This window comes from Desmodus rotundus, chromosome 8 (genome assembly GCF_022682495.2).
Source record: "Desmodus rotundus isolate HL8 chromosome 8, HLdesRot8A.1, whole genome shotgun sequence".
Classification (NCBI taxonomy): Eukaryota; Metazoa; Chordata; class Mammalia; order Chiroptera; family Phyllostomidae; genus Desmodus; species Desmodus rotundus.
Genome location: NC_071394.1, coordinates 99,770,401 through 99,778,083, shown reverse-complemented (window position 1 = coordinate 99,778,083; position 7,683 = coordinate 99,770,401). Strand labels below are relative to the sequence as shown.

At 47.9% G+C, this 7,683-nt stretch overlaps 1 pseudogene; it reads left to right on the top strand.

Annotated features, from left to right (window-relative positions):
• Window positions 1-2,435: 2,435 nt before the first annotated feature.
• LOC128781472 (alpha-1,4-N-acetylglucosaminyltransferase-like) lies at window positions 2,436-7,452 on the top strand (annotated as a pseudogene).
• The last annotated feature ends 231 nt before the right edge of the window (window positions 7,453-7,683 follow it).

Sequence of the window (7,683 nt, the reverse complement as noted above, 5' to 3'; positions counted from 1 at the left end):
ATTGAACACACTATCTGTGTAGGCTCAGATGAGAAGAAAGGTGGGCACCTAGGTTACTGAAGTAACCTTTGGCTGTTTCCAGCTCCTGCTTAATCTAAGTCTGGCCCTATGTTCAGGCCTGATTAAAACATTTCTTTTGTGAAACTACAAGAGATGAGAAAAAGAACACATGTGCATGTACACATAGCTCATGGACACAGACAACAATGAAGTGAAGGCCAGAGAAGACGGAGCCTAGGTGAGGTGGGCTATGACGGGGGCGGGGAGGGAATGGGGTACATCTGTAATAGTGTCAACAATGAAAAAGTTGTCCTTCTAAAAAAAATGAAAATAAAACATTTCTTTCTAACCTCTAAAGCATCCTCATGTTGGATTTAGATGCCTCCCAAGAACTTCCCATGGACTCTGGGTAGATGTCAAAGGTCCAAGCAACTTTCAGGAGGTCTTAGAAGGGTACCTGGCATTTGTTTTCAGCAGTAGGTTTTCTAACATTGGTAGCCACAGAGAACGACTCGTCCATCATAAGGATAGTGCCTGGAGTACAAAGAGGAGCAAGCCGTGAGCTCCCATCTGAGGACTCAGTCAGTCGGTGGAAAGGCTTGCTATGAGCCTAGTATGCTGTGATGTGGGTGGAATTGTTCCCAGCTGTTTTGTACCGTCTTGCTCTGCGTGTTTTGCCGAGGCTCCCAGACCCTCAAGCAGCACCCTTTGCGCAGCCTGTGAAGCTGCTGTTCGCCCTGCTGGACCACTCATGTCCTGCTCGCCCAGATTGTGCCCACAACAGGTCCCAGGGGCTCCTGGGCCAGCAGCAGGTTTAGAGGCTTAGGGGAACACGAAGGAGGGGCTCCTCTGTCTCCTAAGGGGAACTTCTGACTCTTCTAGGATGCAAAGGAAGTCCCCACGAGGACTTTCAGACACTTCCTGAAGAAGAGTGGGAAGAAGAAGGAGGGGAAGTTTTCTGAATGGTGCAGGAAGGCTTCAGGTAAGCTGGTGAGAGGGGTTGCCAGGGCACTGTGTCCTGGGAAGGTCCCGGTTTGTTTGCATGTGGTGGGGGGTGGGGGGGTTCTAAAGGGTGACATGGTGGTAGGGTCCTCACTGGTGACTGAGTCTGAAAGCCTCTGTGGGGCAAACAGAGTTTGGGGTGGGGAGGGCAGGGGTGGACACCAGGGTCTTTCAGGATAGCACAGGACAGAATTCCAGCAGGTGGCCTGCCCAAATGCTCCTGCTAGGTTTGACTCTTTGCTGGGCAGCTTAGCTCTGCTTTGCTTTACCTGCTTTGATCACAATTTGAACTTTGCTTTCACAGAGAGAGCAGCTCGTTGGTTTTCAGGCTCTAGAAAGCGGGCCAGGCAGCGCTGGTAGAAGGCCCACAGCCTGGGAGCTGCGGCTGCAGGCAGAGGTAAAACTCAATGAACACTGTTCTGAATCAGCAGGAGGGCAAAAGGCTGGGCCAGTCCTGCCTGTGGACAAAGCCTTCTGCGGAGCTCAGACTTTTCCCTGTCTGAGGTCACTGCTGGTGCTGTGCCCTGGCGGGTCATGAAGAGGGAAGGCAGGTGGTTCTTGGGGAAGGTTAAAGGACATTGGAGGGCAAGGAACCTCCAATGTCCACCCTTAGGGAACTTTGGAAACAAGGGTAGTTGTGTTGCTGGGTACTGGGTCCTCCGCAGTTCTGGAGGATTCCCAGATCCACGGGGCGGCTATAATTGGAACTTGGAGTGGGGTGGAGGGGTCAGTGGGTCTGTGTCCCCCACACAGGGTGGTCCCCTCAGCCATGGACGCCTGTGGCCAGAGGGAGGTCACATCTGTTGTCTCCCTGTGTCCAGGCAGGCCCACCCACAGCCCTTCATGGAAAGGAGTTTTCCAGAGTATGGCCTGTGTATCATAGGAATAGGAAAGATAATTTTGATTGGTACATGGATGAATAGTTTTACAATTTAATACTTTTTTTCTGTTCATGGGCATTAGGAAAATATTACTAACAGCCATCCATGAACTCATGGAAAGTATTTCTTGGACAAGTATGAAGTGGGTATTTTATGTTTAAAGGTAGTTTCACGTTATGCAAAATGTCAAAGAGACAACAGAACACTTGGTATGAGAATATGCTAAATTGTGTCCATAATATGGGAAAGTCTGTCCGGTTTAAACATTTTGTCTGAAATTGTCTAAGGAAAGGACAGTTCTTAGTCTGGCACAGAAATCAGAAGAAGGGTATTTGTCCTGCCTGCTAACTTGCCTTTCACACTTCCATTTGAGTTCCTAGCCCTCTGCCTCAAACGTTCATTCATTCACTCATTCATTTTGCACGGTATTTGTTGAGGTTGATATGTACCAGGACCTGCCATCTTCGGTGGGATACAGGACTCAGTGATGTGACGGAGGAAGCACAGGGTGGTGGAAGTGCAGACGAGAGAGGGAACAGGCAGTTAGGAGAGATGAATGGGAGCTCCCTCCGAGACCCCATCCCACCATCCTCAGTTTATTACATGTGCAAAGACCCTTTTCCAGAGGTAACAGTTGCAGGTTCCAGGACTCAGGCCTTGATGTCTATTTGCATGGCCCTTTTTCAGCCTACTGCACTATTCATGCATGAAAAGGGAGAGTCCTGACTGCCCTGCTTCACTCGCCTGGGGCTTTCCTGGGTGGAGGGCACACTTCCCTGAGGTGCTGTCATCTGGAGATATTTTCTACACTAAGGGGTAGGACTGAGTGTAGAAGCATGTGTGTGGGAAGGCTGTCAGGTAGGGAATTAATCAGTGTCTCTCTTCCCCCCTGTGACTTTAGATCCCAGTGTCCCTGCCTTTTCTTCTGAAGAGCCCAGAAATCTCAAACAAGACCTGTGAGGAGGAGGTGGAGCAGCTCACCAGACTGGGATTTCACTGGGGTTGCCAGCACTGGGTTCCTAACAAATGGCCACTAGTGTGGCTCTGGGCCGGGGCAGGGATGGGGATAAGATGACACCTGGAACAGGACCTACTGTGCACAGCAGGACTACTTAACTGGCAATGGTCTCACCAGTCTGCTCTGCTGCCTACCTGGCCCCAGAGATCTTCACTGCAAAATGCTGACCACTTCCTTGCCACCATGCTGCCTCCTGGACGTTTATACCAGATTCTGGGACAGGGTTTATTTCCAGTGATTGTGCTGTGTGTTGTATTTCCCTTAGATAGTTAAGAGTTCGAACATGATATTAATATATGTTTATGTTCTACTTTGAGTGAATAGCATAGTTACTGTGTGTGACTCTTGTCTATTCCGTGGTGCTGGGCTGCTCAGCTCACTGACAGGAAAGACTGTTTCAGGAACAGGTTCTCCTGACACATGTGCCTGCTGGGTGCCTGCGGTCTCAGTGCCAGACTGCTAGAGGGCGCTCCAGGACCGTACAATACCAGCCTGCTTGCTGCCTCAGGGACCTGCTTCCCCACTCCTGGGCTCTACTGAGGTTACCCAAACTGGTTCCTCCTTGGGAAAAGAAACCTCTACTCAAATTGTGCTGGCAGGCGCTACACACTGCATTCATTTCTCACAAACTAATCGTGCACCTGAGGAGCTTAAAGGCTCTGTGTAGTTCTCAACCAAAGAGACTTTGATTTGATTCATACTTGCATTCGTTTTTAACTGATTTGAGCATGGAACCCCTTTGAGGATGATGTAAATATTTTCTGGGAAGCAATGTTTCATGAAATTCAGTTTGGGTTTCTCTAAGCTGTGCCTCAACTTTGCTATGTTGGGTGTTAGGGACAAGTTCAGCCTTGGGACCAGGCTCTTCAGTGTCTGCCCCATCCAAACCTGCTGGGCACTACATCACTACCTTAGAGGGAGGGACTGGTGTGCCATTTGCTGACCCAGACAGGTCACCTCAAGCCAGCTGTTAGGAATGGCCCAATGTATCATCAGCTTCTGGTGACGACCAGCTGTGCTGCAGTGATTTGGCAACCGTAGCCCCTGAGGATGCCCAGGGTTGAGTACTTTGGGGGAGAGATGGGGTGAGCATCCAGAATCCTAATTCCCTGTCTGGGGCTCACCCTGGGGGAGTCCCTGGGTTTTAGGCTGATCTCAGTCCAATGCCCACATTGAGGAAGGCTTCTGTGTCTCTGGGTCAGTTCATTAACCATCACCAATTTATCCACTAATCAGCACAGTTTCTACCAAAACCGTTTTGTTGAAATAAGTAGATATCTGGAGCCAGATTGCCTGGGCTCAAAGTCAATTTCTGCCTGTCTGACTTTGGACAAATTACTGAATTTCTTGATCCTTTTGGTTTTTCCCTTGAAAAATGGGAATAATCATCATGCCTATCTTTAATACTTTGTGTAGGTTGTAAAAACTTTGGACAGCTTTTGATCAATTTTAGCCATGATTAGTTACCAGGTCTTCAGCAATTACATGTAATAGGCTGATGTGAACAACTCTTGTGAAGATTTCTGCAAAGTCTTAGTTAACCTGTTTCATTTGGCTTTTTAGTTTTATTGATTGATTTTCTAATCTCTTCCTGTTTTTTTTTTTTTTATTGTTGTTCAAGCACAGTTGTCTCCATTTTCCCCCGACCACTTCCCCCCGCCCCAGCCATCCCCACCTCCTACCCTGGATCCTACCCACCTTTAGCTGTGTCCATGTGTCCTGTATACCTGTTCCTTGACAACCCTTCCTGCTTTCACCCCATTATTCCCTCCCAGCTCCCATGTAGTTACTGTCAGTTTGTTCTTAATTTCAATGTCTCTTGTTATATTTTGCTTTCTTGTTTCTTTTGTTGATTAGCTTCCACTTATTGGTGAGTTCATATGGTATTTGTCTTTCACTGCCTGGCTTATATCACTTAACATAATGCTCTCCAGATCTATCCATGTTGTTGCGAAGGGTAGGAGCTCCTTCTTTCTTTCTGTTGCCTAGAATTCCATTGTGTAAATATACCATGGTTTTTTTTTTTTAATTGTTATTCAATTACAGTTGTCTGCATTTTCTCCCCATCCCTCCACCCCACCCCAGCCAAACCCACCTCCCTCCCCCACCTCTACCCTCCCCGTTGATTTTGTCCATATGTCCTTTATAGTAGCTCCTGTAAACCCCTCTCCCCACTATCGCCTCCCCTCTCCCCTCTGGCTATTGTTACATTGTTCTTAACTTCAAAGTCTCTGGTTATATTCTGTTTGATTTTTTCTTTTGTTGATTATGTTCCAGTTAAAGGTGAGATCATATGGTATTTGTCCCTCACTGTCTGGCTTATTTCACTTAGCATAACGCTCTCCAGTTCCATCCATGCTGTTGCAAAGGGTATAAGCTCCTTCTTTCTCTCTGCTGCATAGAATTCCATTGTGTCAATATACCATAGTTTTGGGACCCACTCATTTGCTGATGGGCACTTAGGTTGCTTCCAGTACTTGGCTATTGTAAATTGTGCTGCTGCCTGATCTCCAAAATATATAAAGAACTCACATGACTCCACTCCAGGAAGACAAACAACCCAATTAAAAAATGGGCAAAGGACTTGAACAGACACTTCTTCAAGAAGACATACAGAGGGCCCAGAGACACATGAAAAGATGCTCAGCATCACTAGCCATCAGAGAGATGCAAATTAAAACAATGAGGTACCATGTGACACCAGTCAGAGTGGCCAACAGAAACAAATCCACAAACAAATGTTGGAGAGGATGCGGAGAAAAGGGAACCCTAGTGCACTGCTGTTGGGAATGGACACTGGTGATGCCACTGTGGAAAACAGTATGGAATTTCCTCAGAAAACTAAAAATGGACCTGCTCTTTGACCCAGCAATTCCACCACCACCTCTTGATGGATTATTTCCACAACCTCTTAACTTGCCTCTCTGCTTCTGCCTTTGCCACCTCCCAACCCCCACCCTGTGTGTTTTTCACAGAGTATTCAGTGGGGCCCTTTGAAGACTAATTCAGATCATATCCCTCCTTTCCTCCAAATCTCCCAAATCATTTCAGTCTTTACCCAGCCCACGTAATCCGCCCTCCTTCTCAAACCACGACCCGCCCCCCCCCCGCCCCGCCCCCCAGCCTCTCTGATCTAATCTCCCATTCCTCTTCCCTCACTGGTCTGTTTTGGCCACAGTGCCTGCCTCCTGCTCCTGCCTCACGGGGCCCTAGCACTAGCCCTTCCCCCTATCTAGAACCTCCTAAGAGGTGTCAGCATAGATCACCTACCCGCTCCCTCCAGTTTCTGCTGGAACCGAATATGACTGTGCTCTACCCTGCCCCTTCATAGCCCTCTCACCCAGCTTTTCTCCTTCACAGTCCTTACGAACACCCAACATGTTATATGTTTCTTTGTTTATTGTCTGTCTCCTCCCATAGACATTTTGTCTTTGTTCATGTGTACCTTTGGCAGCTATTACACAGCTTGGCCCATAATAAGCAGGACCTTCTGAAATATTAAAGGAATTAATTGGTGAATGAAAACATACATGCCTGCCTGCATTGTTGCGAATTTTTCAAATAGCGTACCTGCTGGTTTTTAGAATAGTTTTCTACTTTATCTTTTCTCTGTCACTTTTTAGCATTTTTAGGACTTTAAAACATTTCTTCCTCCATGGTCTCATATTTGCAGACACTGTACAACACACTGAGATTGACTCATAGAGTTTATGGTGACATCCCTCCTGTGTTTCTACTTTACATTTCCACTGCTATAGATTTTTAAAAAACAATTTCATGAAATCCTTAAAATCCACTAATGTCTTCCCATGGAAGCTGATTGCTGTCAACTATTTACTAAAAGTCAACTTTTGGGGATGGAAGGAGTAAGTTTGGTACGTTCTCAGTATTGGGCTTTTGGCAAATAGAGCTTTGGGAGGCTGGCTCACTGGCCCCGCCCCAGCCCCCACTGGGCCCTGGCCTCCTACTGTGACCCCCACCCCCTTCCCTGCTGCTGGGGGCTGATGCACACCTGCTCCTGCAGATCAGCACCAGTGCAGAGAGAAACTGGCTGCAGGCCAGCTCACGTGTGTCCCGCCTGGCCATCATCTGGAGGTGTAGGGGCATCTACATGGACATCGATGTCATATCTGTCAGGCCCATCTCTGAGAACGTTTTGGCTGCAGAGGCTTTCAGTATGCTAGTAACAGTGTGTTAGGATTCCTCCCCTGCCACACCTTCCTGTGGGACTGCATGGAGAACTTTGTTGAACACTACAACTCACACATTTGGGGCAACCAAGGACCCAAATTGATGAGCATGTTGAGACTGTGGTGCAAACTTGAAGACTTCCAGGGGATGAGTGACTTCAGGACTTCTAACTTATACTTTCTACACCCCCAAAGATTTCACCGCATCTCCTACCCACAGAGGAGGCGCTACTATGAGGTCAGGGACAACGACCCAAACTTCAGGAATCTCTGCTGCAAGTACTGTCCCAGCACCTACAGGAACCTGATTCAAGGCCCAGTGGGCTTGGTGACTAGGGAGCTGTGTCCAGGGAACAAATAGAGCCAAAGCTGGTTCATTGCTGCTACTCAGGAAACTAAGCACTACCTGGAGAACCAGGCTTTCCCTTGATTGCCCTTTCCCCAGGGGTGTGGGGCCTTACCCACTCATCAGTTACAATTAGCTTCCTGTCTGAAATAGAGAAGTGCCAAAGACCTTTGGCCTGATTCTGGGTCAGGCACTGACCCTGGTGCCTCAAAATCGTGTGTGTGCTATGCCAGAGGTGGAACCACA